Source organism: Sciurus carolinensis, chromosome 4, assembly GCF_902686445.1.
Source record: "Sciurus carolinensis chromosome 4, mSciCar1.2, whole genome shotgun sequence".
Lineage (NCBI taxonomy): Eukaryota > Metazoa > Chordata > Mammalia > Rodentia > Sciuridae > Sciurus > Sciurus carolinensis.
The window spans coordinates 59,304,315-59,318,885 of record NC_062216.1 but is presented as its reverse complement, the minus strand read 5'-3'; the positions used below and the strand labels follow the sequence as shown (position 1 = coordinate 59,318,885).

The following is a 14,571-nucleotide window of genomic DNA, read 5'->3' as shown; positions in this document are numbered from 1 at the left end:
CAAGGAGTTAAATGAAGATGCTGAGTTAATTTTTCTCCTTGGACCCACATATATGAAGAGATACCATTAACCCATAAGCAAGCCATCCATGCTGTCTTCAAACAAATCTCAAATCTACCCATGTCTTTCTTTCTCCACTGCCCACACCCTCATCCAGGGCACCATCACCTCCACTTATTTTACACTTTCACATTCCAATCCATTCTCCAGAGAAGCCAGAGAGAGTGGACTGAGATAGACATCATTACCCTATGAGAGTTGCAAACGTAAGCTGGAACCAAATAAAATAATGATCATATCACACCATCCCTACTAAAAACCTTCTGATATTTTCCCACAGCTCTGAGCATATATCAAACTTCTTAGGGCTGGAGACAGAGTTCAGTGGTAGAGCCCTGGCTTGGCATCATGATGCCCTGGATTCAACCCCAGCACCACACACACACACACAAAAAAAAAAAAAAAAGAACCAAAACATGTAACACACACACACACACACACACACACTTACTTCTCCATGTGATGAAGCCCTTGACAACCCGTGATTAGCTGCGTGGCTCCTGCCTGCCATGGAAATCTCAGCCTATAGGCCCTCCCTAGGTTTCCCCTCAAACCTCACTATACTTCTCAGCTTTCCACTCTCAATTTCAAGAGTTAGTCCTCAGAAAGGCCTCCCTGGCAGCTCAGCCTAAAATCAAAATGCTTGTGCCTCACGCATACACTGCTAGTGGAGTTGCAAATTGGTGCAGCCCCACTCTGGAAAGCAGTATGGAGATTCATCAGAAAAGTTGGAATAGACCTGACATTTTACTCAGTTATCCCATTCCTCAGTTTATACCCAAAGGACTTAAAACTTACTATAAACATACTACAGTCATGCAACCACTTCAATGTTTATAGCTGCTCAATTCACAATAGTATATTGTGGAACCAACCTCGATGAATGGATAAAGAAACTATCCTTCAATAGATGAATGGATAAAGAAACTGTGGTATATATACACCATGGAATATTATTCAGCCATAAAAAAACAATGACTTTATGACTTCTACTGGTAAATGGATGGATCTTTTGGAGAATATCATGCTAAGTGAAATAAGCCAAACCCAAAAAACCAAAGGTTAAGTGTTTTCTCTGATAAGTGGATAATGATACATAATGGGGAGAGGGAAGAGAGTGGAGGGGGCAAGAGAAGAATGGAGGAACTTTGGATTGTGTACAGGGAAATGGGGGGAGGAGGTGGAGAAAGGAAATCATTACCCTATGTACATGTATGATTACACAAATGGTGTAAATCAATACCATGTACAATCATAGAAATGAAAAGTTGTACCCATTTGTATATAATGAATCAAAATGTAGTCTGTTATAATAAAAAAAAAAAAGCCTATGCCTATCTGGTAACATCCTATTTATGAATTTCATAAGCTCTGTAAGACAGCCTGTTTAGTTTTATAATCCCAGCACCTGGCCCAAGGATATACATATAATGTCTCTTAGACACCAGGTGTGTAAAGAAATAAGAGAGCAGAACTCAATATGGACCACAGATACACCCTGACATACTCTCAAATTCTCCCAGATCATAAGGAGTTTCATCAAATGCAATAAGTATATAATGCAAGACAGGTGAGAAACAGTTGATCTCACCCAAGAAGCAGGTGACTCTCCTTAGCATCTTGCAAAGGTCAAGTGACCTGAATCTGTGCCCTAGAACGACTTAGATAAGTGAATCAACTTGTGAATGTAAAATTTATGGGAACAAAGTCCTACCACCCTCACTCTTCGGTCTAATTTGTTTTGTTTTAATTTTCAAGAACAAAGAGAAACACATCAACTAAAGCTACATAGCTATATTCTATATGTCCATGAGCTGTGTCATCTGGTCTGAAGAATGGAGTTGCCAGCTTGTCTTGGAGGATTTCTGGGTATTAGAGAATCTTCCTGGAACTGGACTGGAGCCAGCATTTCCATTGGCCCAAATTGTTGAAACCACAGTCCTGAAATCTGTCCACTGTCTCCTGCTGCCAGACAGAGGGGAAGTGCCTGACTTGAGAACTCATCATTTCTCTGATTTCTTTCCAATATTTAAGGTCAACCTGAGAAATGCAGTCAGACCTCCATCCACTTTTGCTCTTTCTTTCATCCTTTTGTTCCCATGTGAAAAAACAAGAACAGAGAGGGTTTAAAAAAGAAGGGAGATGCTAAGTCAGGGAAAAGACCAAGAGAAGGCCTAGCCCTTAATGAATAACCCTTAAAACTAAATATTATGAGGTTCATTAAAGCCTTGCCCTTACATCAAACTAAATGGAGCAAACCTCTGTTGATTTTTTTTTTTTTAAACTGGAAAGACTAGAAACCAACTTACATTAATAGATAATATTTTCATGGAAAGAAATGAGTACATTAGCTATAAGAAATACTAACTTCTTTGCATAACCAATACTTTTCTTTAAAGGTATCTTATAAAGCAAAACAGCCTAGGAGTCATATAATTTATTAGTAATTTCTGTTACTTCATATTTAACTACCTTTTAAGACAAAATGTCTTTGTTAATATTTTATTTGTGTCAAATAAAATCACAGTTTTTCCTTTTTTTTTTTTTGGAGTTGTACATGGATAGCAAGTCTTTATTTTATTTGTTTATTTTTATGTGGTGCTAAGGATCGAGCCCAGTGCCTCACATGTGCTAGGTAAGCACTCTCCAAATCCCACACATGGCTTTTTAAGTGAAATACCCCACATAGTTTTATCAGGAGATCACAAAGGACATCCCCATCCCCTATTTCCATAGGCCAGATGATGTGCTAATTCTTCCAGGTATTTCTTCTGTACTTATGCTTTGAAAATATCTGAATAACATGCTATTTCTTGATTTCTCAGTTTTTTAATAATACCTATTTTTTGCTATTATGGAAGATGTAGATTTTAACTGTCCCATATCACCATGGGCCCCACACATTTGTCCTTCACTTCATCCATTTTTTATTAAATCTGTATCCAGTGTTTTCATTATTAAAAGTATAAATACTATTTGACCCAGCTATCCCACTCCTTGGCCTATACCCAAAGGACTTAAAATCAGCATATTACAGAGATACAGCCACATCAATGTTCATAGCTGCTCAGTTCACAATAGCCAGATTGTGGAACCAACCTAGATGTCCTTCAATTGATGAATGGATAAAGAAAATGTGGTATATATATACAATGGAATATTACTCAGCCATAAAGAATGATAAAATTATGGCATTTGCAGGCAAATGGATGAAACTGGAGAATATCATGCTAAGTGAGATAAGCCAATCTCAAAAAACCAAAGGAAGAATGATATCGCTGATAAGTGGATGATGACACATAATGGGGGGTGGGAAGGGTTAGTGTTGGGGTTGGAGTTGGGTTTAGGGAGGGGGGCAGGAATGGAGGAAGGAAGGACTGTATAGATGGAGGGGAGGGGTGGGAGGGGAGGGGGGGAAGGGAAAAAATGGCAGAATGAATCAAACAACATTGCCCTATGTAAACTTATGATTACACAAATGGTATGCCTTTACGCCATGTACAGACAGAGAAACAACATGTATCCCATTTGTTTACAATAAAAAAAAAATGTACAAAAAAAAAAAGTATAAATACTATTTACTACTGAGTTAAACCAGAGCATTACAATTACATTTTCTTCCTTGAAAATATATTTCAATGGTGTAACTCAATGACATAGCACGTTTTAGCATGTATGAGGTCCTAGGTTCCAGCTCTAGCAACAAAAGGAAAAAAAGAGAGCAAGAGAGAAATCAATCTTTCACAAGGACAAACTGACATATTTCTGACACAGTTTGAAACTTCAAAAGCAGAGATTCTGAATAAGTTTGGAGTGGGACCCAGAGAATTAACAAACAAAGTGTTTCTTGGTTTTTGTTTGTTTGTTACCTGGGATTGAACCCTGGGGCACTTTTATCACTGAGCTACATCCCCAGTCCTTTTATTTATTTATTTTTTTTACTTTAATACAAGGTCTCATTAAATTGCTGAATTCATGATCCTCCTGCTTCAGGCTCCTGAGTCTCTGAGATTACAGTTGTGTATGACTGCACACAGCTATTTCTTTGTTTTTAAACTATAATCCTAGGATAAGCTAAGTTTGGGAACCACTCATCTATAGCAAAATTAGGACTCTGATAAACTCTTAAATTTTAGAAATTAAAATGACAGAGGATTTGGGTTCAGTTCTCTGCCCTTCTAGTATCACCAGGAGAAACTTTCTAGGCACAGAAATGATTTTGGCACAAGTTCAAGGAATGACTCATGCTTTATGTTACATGAACGAGCAACAAAATTCAACAAAACTATTCCAAGAACCAAAGTCTGGGCCAGTGTTGGGATTTCTTTACTTTCCACTAGCTACCTTAACATCTGGATGACCACTATGTTTGCACCTGCTTCATGTTGGATGTTAAGGTTATATGCCTAGGGCTGGGGTTGTAGGTCAGTGGTAGAGTGCTTGTCTAGCACATGTGAGGCACTGGTTCAATCCTCAGCACCACATAAAAATAAATAAAATAAAGGCATTGTGCCCATTTACAACTAAAAGTTTTTTTTAAAAAAAGATTATATGCCTAGGTTCTCATGACAGTCTTTCCCTCACAGGATCGCTCTTGGCTGACACATTTTACCTAGTTAAAATGATAATCACATCCAACTGATAGAATATGGACTATAATACCAGTCCCACAGCAGCCTCGTTGAACCGCAAAAGCACAATGCCAAGTGTGTGGCATCCATGTTGTGGATCCAGATCCCGAGGCAGTCTTCCTCTTACAAGACTTCAGGAGCCCATTCATATCTTCTTGGGTCTTTATTTTGTCAGATAAATCATGAATAAATAGGTTTGATGCTAATGTTTTGAAAATAAAATGTTTTCATTTTGTTTTATTCTTGCAGTACTGGGGTTCAAACCCAGGGCCTCTCATATGCTGGGCAAATGCTCTACCACTGAGCTACATCACTAGTTCTTTTTATTTCTTATTTTGAGACAGGTCTCACCAAGTTGCCCAGGCTGGCCTTGAACTTGCTATGCTCCTGCCTCAGCCTCCAGAGTAGCTGGGATTACAGGCATGCACCAACCATGCTCAGTTAGTGATAGAGGGTTTTTGTGGGCTTTTTAAAGATATAAGCCCAGAGAGATAAGAAGGGGTAACTACACATGATCTCTATGAAAAGAACAGTGGTAGGATTTACTATCTTGCCAGACTCAAGAAGGATGAATCTAAAACCCACAGTGGGGAAGGCCAATGAACAACCTAGTCTACCCAAACGTCCCCCACCAATGCTCAAGAATCTGGAAGCATTAGCTGTGTCCAAAAGTACAGGTGATGATGGGACTAAGTACAAAGAATTTTTAAATGCTAGTTTAACAGACAACTAAATTTCATGCACGTGAGCAACAGTTACTTCCCCAACCTGGTCTTTAGGAGGCAAAAGAAAGGGGTCTTGGGCTGCAGGTTCAATGACCAGTTAAGGTCAGGAGGACAGTGCTGAAAAAAGAATTAAGTGATCATTTATAGACAAGGTATTGGGAAGCTCAGTTCTTATAAGTAATATAAGATATTACTTAGAAAATAACTAGAATTGAAAATGATTGCTTCTAGGGACTGGAAAACAGGAGCAGATTAATCTGTTTGCTGGAAATAAGCCTTATTCCCAAACATATGCTCAACTTCATAAGTGAATAAGTGTAGCAAAATACAATTTAAATAAAACAGGGTTTTAGTTATAGGGTCTGATGAACTCCTGTGTGATGAATGTCAGGTACAATAACTAAGGGAATATCTCAAACCCCAACGAAGATAAAATTTAAAATTTTCCCATCTCCTCCTCAACTCTATGTGAGGATCAAGCCGGGTCACTTATTCACTCACTCATTCAACAATGTTGCCTGAAGCCTGATGCACGCCAGGCACAGTTCTCAGCAGTAGAGCTACTACAATGAACCCGAGGCCCAGTTCAAATCAGTCAGCAAATGAGAAAGAGAAGTTCAGTGGGTGACAGACAGGGTTAGGAAACAAAAAATTAAGCAGGGTAAGGGTTTACACCATCAGAGAGTACTACAGAAATAGAATACTATTCCAGAAAGGAGGTGAGGAAAGTGTCATCTAGGTAGAGCTGTGTGTGGCTAGTGTGAAGGAGCAAGCTGGAAGCACATCCCAGGTGCAGGAAGATAATGACAGGTTCTGAGGCTAGAGAACACCTGCATGTCTATCTTTGAGAGGCTCAGTAAAGCAGTGGAGGGTGGGGTGAGCAAGGGAGGAAGACCTGGAAGGGAACTTGAAGAATGTAGTGTGGTGCAGTGGGGTAGGTCAGGGCAGGGGTTGGGGGGACAATAAGCAGAGTTTCACAGGCCACAGCAAAGACCTGGAGTTTTAATGAGATGGGAGATCACTGGAGAAGTTCTGAGTAGAGCTTCATGAGAGCATTACCTTATATAACATCTCAAGACCCAGTGAAGATAATCATGTTAACTAAAACAACACATAATCATTTGTGTAAGTTAAAATGGAATATCTATTTAAAAGAAGGGGTTCGATTATAGCAGATAGGTTGAATCTATCACTCACTTAGGACCTTCTTTTCCATGTTCAGTTTGGTTACTGACCAACAATCCAGTTCAGCCCATTTCTTTACCATCTCCCAAATAAGGTATAATAAATCAAGCATGTTATTGACAATTATATACTATCTGCATTTAATAATGCACAGAGTTTGAGATAAAGTTAACCTCTGGAGTGAAAAACTAGTGTATGCAATGGGTGAGATCAGTCGCTGAGATTGGTTCATAGATACGTCTTTGGAGACACCCACCAGGGTGAGAAGCATAAGCAATCTACCACAGCTGGCACTGTATCAACAATAAAAGAACTGTGGTACTGTATCTGCTTGTTTTCCATGCATCTCTATCATAGAAGGGGCTTGGTGGCAAGTGACAACTCTCAAAAGAGACAAAACTGGATATCGGAACGAACCAAGCAGACAAATATCAAGGTTTCAAGGTCATTATGAGACAGAAACTCCAACTTGCCTCCACTCACAGAATTTATAGAAAGGATGAAGGAGAACCTATTCCACAGTTCACAGATTGCTCAATGAGGTCAAGAATGTAGAAAGGGTGGGAGAGAAGAGTCTGTGAGGAGACCAGGGAGAGTTTCCATGGAAAGTGCTGTTGCCCGGCCTTGAATCCCTGGTTTCAAAGGGGCTACCTAAAGAATTGTGCAGTGCAGAGACAGGACTGGTGCCTACATGTCTGATGCAGCTCAGGAATACTGCGGCGTGGCACATCTTCTCAGGAAAGCGGAGGGAATAAGGTGACGCCAGGATGATTGCTGAGCCACCAAAGCTGGTGGGTGTGAGAGGTAGGTGAGCACGTTTTACAGGCACATGTGGGGGGTCTTGGTCCTCCTAAAAAAGTACTGGGAGAGACAACAAGGGCTCCAGAGAAAAATGCTGGGTGTGTTCTACAGGATGCCAGTAGCTGGGAAGCTTTCCCACATGACTACCCAGAGCAGAAAGGGAAAGGAAACTAAAAAAGGTAGAAGTCCAAAAAGGAAATTCTAAGTATTAGGAAAAAGACCCAGAATGGAAAAAAGTACACTCTTATCATTTGCCAGGTCCTCTGAGGATATCAGCTTTAACCATCTGGTAGAGTCAGAGGACATGAAGCTACCAATCTAAGTAAGAGATACCCTATTCTCCCCAGCTTTCCTCATTGCAACTCTGGTTGGCTCCACAAAGCAGCTAGTGAGGAAGAGAGAAGAGCATCAAGGAGTGAGGACAGAGCAAAAAGTCCAAAGCAGTCTTCCAGAATACAGGGATCTGAGCTGGGAAATACAAGAACATACAACTAGGCATGCTTGAAGCTTGGATTCTACATGAGACTGAATACTGCATTTACTAAATCTGAAACTGTTTTTGCAATTTAAAGTGATCAAAAGATTGTCATTCCTAAGAGGGAACACAAAAGCAGGAGATCAGCTAGAGTTGAAAATTAATTCTGGAGAGGTGAATTAACTTCCTTGATATTTTTAAAGGCACAAAATTAAAAACACAAAGAATGTGTGTTGATCTTATTCTACACATCATGTTCGCTTATCATACAGGCCATGAATAAATAAAAAAAATATCTTGCATGAAACCCAAATGAGGGAGAAATAAACAGGAACAGAATTCACTGTTTAACAGCTACAAAGGAGAAAGATGCTGGGTGTGCTAGGTTTCTGCAGTTGTGATAAAATACCTAAGATAAAGCAACATATAGGGAGGAAAAGATTTGGTTTGGCTTATTTATTTCAGAGGCTTCAGTCTAAGTCACTTGAGTCCATCACTTTGACCTGTGGCAAGGCAGAACATCACACCAGGGAGCACGTAGTGGAGCAAAACTGATCACTTCTAGGTGACCGGGAGGCAAATAGGGACTGGGGTTCCAATATCCCCTACAAGGGCATACCTTCAATGACCTAACATAATTCCACTATGCCCCACCTCCTAAAGGTTCCATTACCTCCCAATAGCACCACTGGATGGGGACCAAGACTTCAACACATGAGCTTTTAGGGGACACTTAAGTTCAACAACACTGGGACTGATACACATGTTTATGGCCTCTGCTGCACTGGTGTGGTAAAATATGAATAGCTAAAATAAGAGTTATAGAATCAAATGTTCGGATTTGGATACATGTCCAGGCATTTACCATCCATGTGACCTTATTCAAGTCACTGACATTCTCTATAAATACTTACCTCTCTCTAAAATGGTAATCATACCTAGGGTAATACAAGGTGTTATGGACATTTTAAATAAAAGAATACATGGAGAGTGTTTCTTTATGCCTAGCACAGAGCATATACTGATTATTGACAGTGATGAGGGCTCCCACTATTCTGTTAGGGACAGAGGAAGTTAAGGAGGCTTTCTCATATTTTGGATGATCTATCGCTCAAGACTTTGTTTACTATAATTTCAAGATCACTAAGCAACCAAATGATCATAATTCCATTTGCAAACTAACTTGATCATTAGGAGTAAATTCCTTGAACAATGAACAGGACTCCTGTGACCAGTAAATCAGTTTTTTGTTGTAAACATGAATCTCCTGTTTAGATCAACACAATTCAAGTTGATTAAGGTCTGATAGATTCTTGGTGAACTGAAAAAAAAAAAAGACTACACATAGAGGGATGAGGATTGCACCAGAGGACTAACCTTGAGTGACCCTGTCTGAACAGCTGGGCTCTCCTGCTACCTCCCTCTCTTTAACTATAATGATTACACCAAGACACTGAGAAATCCCAAAGTATCCCCTGAAACAAAGAAAGCCTCTCCTGTATTTGCTATCGTTTATTCTAAATGAATCGCATAACTCTCTAAAAACTAGAAATGCATATATGGTATAGATAACAACATTCAGGGGACCTTTACAACCAAAACACTAACATGTTCTGTCACCTGTCACTAATGCTGGTCTTTGCTGCCTTGCTGGTGATATTTCATGTCTGAATCCACTCTCTCCTCTTTTATCCACAACTTCTTTTATAAACCCTTCCTCATGACTCATGTCCTTCAAGAAGTCTTCCCCAACACCACAAGCCATTTCTGGCTGGGGGCATATAGCTCAGTGGTAGAATATGTGCTTCATAAACGTGAGACTCTGGTTTTTATATCCAACATCCCCCCCCAAAAAAAACCTAATTTATTCACTTGTGACCACATAATTTTTCTTTCAGTCAATTGTCAATGCAGCTAAATCCTTACATTTTTCAAATGGTTCAAAGCAGACCCAATATTCAATATATTTCACTGATTAAAGTCTTTCTTGCCACAAGAAATATACTTCTATTAAGCAAATAAGTCACCTCAAGGAAGAAGAAAGAGAAAATAGGCTACAAAGGTGACAAACAAAAGATGTTCTGGTTAACAGAAGCTTTGAGATCACATAATCCTTCGAGTTTCCTTTTCTCTTAATTAGGTCAGCTTTTAATACCATAATCATTCTTTCTGCCTTTTCCTTTTCAATCCTGCTACACCAGAGTCCCACTGCAGTTTAAGTGACCTACTTAATAAGAATTCGGAGTCCTCAGACAGAAAAGTGGGTTGGTGCCTTGCCCAACTCTGCTGCCAACTGCTGTGCAATCTTGGCACATTCCCAAGCCTCCAGAGCCTCAGTCTTTTCTTTACAAAGAAGAGGTTAGACTCCATGGTCCTTTATGGCTGTAAGTATCTACGAGCATTTTCTGAGCACCTATCCCATACAAAGCACTGTGCTTGATATGAGGGTGGGAAGAGGTATAAGTATAAACTGATGTTGCCCCATCATCTATTAGGGAAGAGAAGGTCATACTGTACAAAACCAAATGACACAGTTACTTCATTTATCCTCTCTATTCCTGATTCTCTATTCCATCACTGGAATTGTGCATGGTATATAGTAGATATTCAATTAAATGATATACATGCCCTATGGGTGTTTAGAGAAGAGAGACTTCATCTTAAATCAGGTAAGTTTCAAATACTTTAAAAAGGTCGCTCAACTTTCACTAACTCCCCAATACTCTAATTGGAAGCAAAATCATAAGCCAACATTCAAGCTTATCCATGCTCTGTTTTCAATATATCTTTCGATCCTTATGTTTCCCTTATATAGAGCTATGCTCTAGCCAATCTCCTTGTTATACTTCAGATATTACTTTTCACTCCTCCCTCCAAGCACCACTTATGCCATTCTTCTTCATACTGAAATACCCACCAATCCTAATATGGTCCAATTCCATGATTTCTCAGGGTAATTTCAAATTTCGCCACATATGTATGGAGGAGAGTGTGTGTATGTGTGTGTGTGTGTGTGTGTGTGTATGTACAAATACTTTTTATTTTTGGTACTGGGGACTAAACATAGGGCCTCAGGCATGCTAAGCACATACTTTACTATAGAGTTATACCCTTAACCCTTCTCCTAGTTTCTGAAGGAGACCTTAAAAAGCATTTTTCTTTTCTTTTTTTTTTTTTTTTATAAAACGTTTCTTAATTCCTCCAATCATGTGCGCTCCCTCCCACCTCTGAAATCCCAAAAGAGTTGATGACGTTTCTCTTGTGGTACATATAGTGACTGGCTCTGCAGTACTGCTGGGTAATATCTTTAAAGTTATATTATTAACCTACATTGCCAAACAAATGAAGGGTATTCCCTAGATTAGTCTGATAGGACAAATATAAAAGGACACTTTAGGATATAGAAACTGGATAAACAATGGTGCCAAGTTAGGAATATTTGTGACTTATGCCAAAAATGGTGACTATCCCATTCTCAATAACCTCAAATATATATACATATATATATATATATATATATATATATGTATATATATTTGGAAATAAATCTAACCAAGGTGAAGAAAGACCTCTACAATGAAAACTATACAATGCTGAAGAAAGAAATTGAAGACCTTAAAAGATGGAAAAACCTCCTATGTTTTTGGATAGGTAAAATTAATACCATCAAAATGATCATACTACCAAAAGCAATATACAGATTCAATACAATCCCCACCAAAATACCAATGACATTCTTCACAGAACTAGAAAAAATAGTCCTAAAATTCATTTGGCAGAATAAAAGGCCCAGAATAGACAAAGCAATCCTAAGCAAGAAAAGCAATGTTGAAGGCATGACAATACTGGACTTCAAATAATACTACAGAGCTATAGTAACAAAAACAGCATGGTATTAGCACCAAAACAAACATGAAGGCCAAGAGACTAAAAAAGAAGACACAAAGACAAAAATCCATATAGATACAGATATCTGATACATGACAAAGATACTAAAAACATACATTTGAGAAAAGATAGCCTTTTAATCAAAAGGTATCAGAAAAACTAAATATTCATAAGCAGAAGAATGAAATTTGACCTCTATCTCTCAACCTGCACAAAACTTAACTCAATGTGGATCAAAGACCTGGGAATTAGTCCAGAAAATTCTGCAAGTGCAAGAAGAAAGTGCAGTTCCAACACTCTAACTACTGGCACAGGCACTGACTTCCTTAGCAAGATTTCTAAAGTGCCAGAAATAAAACTTAGAATCAATAAGTGGGATGGGATCACATTAAAAAGCTTCTGCAGAGCAAAGGAAACAATTAAGAGCATGAAGAGAGCCTACAGAATGGGAGCAGATCTTTGCCACCAACTCCTCAGACAGGTGAATAGTATCAAGAATATTTAAACAACTCTAAAAGCCTAACAATAAAAAACAAAAAAAAATTTTAAATAAAGCAATTAATAAATGGGCAAAAGAACTAAACATATACTTCTCAAAAGAAGAAATACAAATGGCCAAAAAATAAATGAAAAGATGTTCAATATCTCTAGCAATCAGGCAAATGCAAATCAAAAGTACACTGAAATTTCATCTACTCCAATCAGAATGGCAATTATCAAGAATACAAATGATATCATCATCCATAGAAACGTAAAGATGTACCCCATTTGTGTACAATGAATCAAAATGCAGTCTGTAAAAATAAAAAGAAAAAAAATACAAATAATAACAAATGCTGGTGAGGATGTCGGGGGAAAGGTATACTTATATATTGTTGGTGGGACTGTAAATTAGTACAACCACCCTGGAAAGCAGTATGAAGATTCCTCAAAAAACTAGGAATGGAACCACCATATGACCCAGTTATCCCACTCCTTGCTATATATCCAAAAACTCTAAAATCAGCATACTATAGTGATACAGTCACGTCAATGTTTATAATAGCACAATTTGCAATAGCCAGGTTATGAATCAGCTCAGATGCCCATCAACAGAAGAATGGATAAAGAAAATGTGGTATATAAGCACAATGGAGTTTTACTCAGTCATAAAGAAGAATGAATAAGCCTAGAGAGCATCATGCTAAGTGAAATAAGTCAATTCCAAAAACCCAAAGGCCAAATGTTCTCTCTGATATGTGGATGCTAACACATAAGTGGGTCAGGGAGGAAAGAATAGAAATTCACTGGATTAGACAAAGGGGAAGGAAGGGAAGGAAGGGGGGGTTGGAAATAAGAAAGACAGTAGAATAAATTGGACATAACTTTCTTGTGTTCATGGATGAATAAATGACCAGTGTAACTCCACATCATGTATAACCACAAGAATGGGATCCTAATTAGAATACACTCCGTGTATTTATAACACATCAAAATACATTCTATTGTCATGTATACTTAAAAAGAACAAAATATTTTAAATGAAAAAAAATAAGCTAGACACAGAAAATCAAGGATCAAATATTTTTTCTCATATGTGGAAACTAGAGCAAAATAAGGCGGGGAAAAGGTGGGAGACAGGAGAATCCCATGAAAATAGAAGAGAGATCAGTGGAGTAAAGGAAGGGGATTAAGGGAAAAGGGGGAGGAATGGAAAAAGGGAAGACCAGTTAAATAAAAAGAAGAAAGACCAGTAGAACCCCCTGGGAAGGGAGCAGGCAGAGCGAGGAGGAGAGGGATAGGTAAAGTACTAGGGACTGACTTGGAGCAAATTAAATTCCACATATGTATAATTGTGCCAAAAATAACCTTAATATTATACATAACTATAATGAACTAATAAAAAATCAAAATAACTAAAAAGGGCTGGGAGTGTAGTTCAGTGGTATAATGCCCTTGGATTCCTTCCCCAGTATTGGAAAAAAAAAAAATTGTATAAATTACCTCTAAGCTATATGTCTGAGCTATATCTGAAACATAAATAAATTTTGTGTTTAGATCTGGATTCCATCCCCAAGATAATACTCATGTACATACAAACAGTCCAAAATCTGAGAAAATTAAAAAGTCTGAAACACTTCTGAGCCCAAGAATTTCAGGTAAGAGATACTTAGCCTGTACTTGGAATTTCTCTTGATTTTTAAGTATCTGGAATTTCCCTGAATGCTTACCTTCAGCAGGACATTGCCCTGACCAACTAGTGGAGCATACATTCCACCTGGTTTCTCATGAACTCATTTTCTGTATTACTTAAACTGTTGTTAGGCAGAACATTGAGGACAGTCCTACCTCTCCAGAACCAGCAATAGACACACACATATGTATACATTCATAACCACTCTAAAACAGATTTCCTTTCATTGACTTCCTAACTGAAGCAATTAGCTTCACATGCATTTGGTCAATCTGCTAAATGGTCTCCCTTGACCCACCTCTCATCACCCAGAAGCTCTGTATTCCCAACCTCTGCTTGTATCCTGCTAACTCCATCCATTGGGGTTTGGTTGCCCTTCAATCCCAGCATGACAGGTAATCAGCCTAAAGAACTTTTGAAAGGTGATACTGAATAATCTTTTTATTTTTATTTCTGATTAATCTGACATCAAAGAAATGAAGAACATGATGCTTGGCGTAAGTACCATTAGACATCTGTCACTGTAATCAAAACCTCTGGCTTTCATCACAAGTGATATTTTGAATTCATGTCAGCATATATGCAATACCCAATTCCCTGATAATAGATGCAATAAGCTCAAAACTTAACTGT

General features: G+C 38.4%; 1 protein-coding gene across 3 annotated transcripts in view; it reads right to left on the bottom strand.

Annotated features, from left to right (window-relative positions):
- Nucleotides 1–14,571, bottom strand: part of Fut10 (fucosyltransferase 10) — a 109,069-nt gene that overhangs the window by 76,498 nt on the left and 18,000 nt on the right. The window lies entirely within an intron of this gene.